Source organism: Primulina huaijiensis, chromosome 17 (genome assembly GCF_012295235.1).
Source record: "Primulina huaijiensis isolate GDHJ02 chromosome 17, ASM1229523v2, whole genome shotgun sequence".
Taxonomy (NCBI): Eukaryota; Viridiplantae; Streptophyta; class Magnoliopsida; order Lamiales; family Gesneriaceae; genus Primulina; species Primulina huaijiensis.
The window spans coordinates 1,888,820-1,889,149 of record NC_133322.1 but is presented as its reverse complement, the minus strand read 5'-3'; positions in this window follow the sequence as shown (position 1 = coordinate 1,889,149).

Here is a 330-nt window from a genome sequence, read left to right as displayed (position 1 = left end):
TTTTGATTAAATTTTTTGGGTCTAACTGGCCTTTGAATATATCTCATCTTGTGTCTTTATTGCATGAGATTATTCATATTACTTGCAAAATCGAACCAATGAATGGCGTTTTGCTGTTGGTTAACATACTCGTGCAAAAGATTCTTTATGACTGCAATTGTGTTTCATTTTTGCTCGTGACTCGTGAAAAGCAAGTGACGTAGCATTATGTTTCAATAATTCTAGCTTCTGTGTGAAAATGAAGCTTGAAATATCATTCGCATGGACTGCAAACAAAGAAAGACCAGTTGTTTATTGGATAAATCTACATATATTCCTGTGTGCATATAT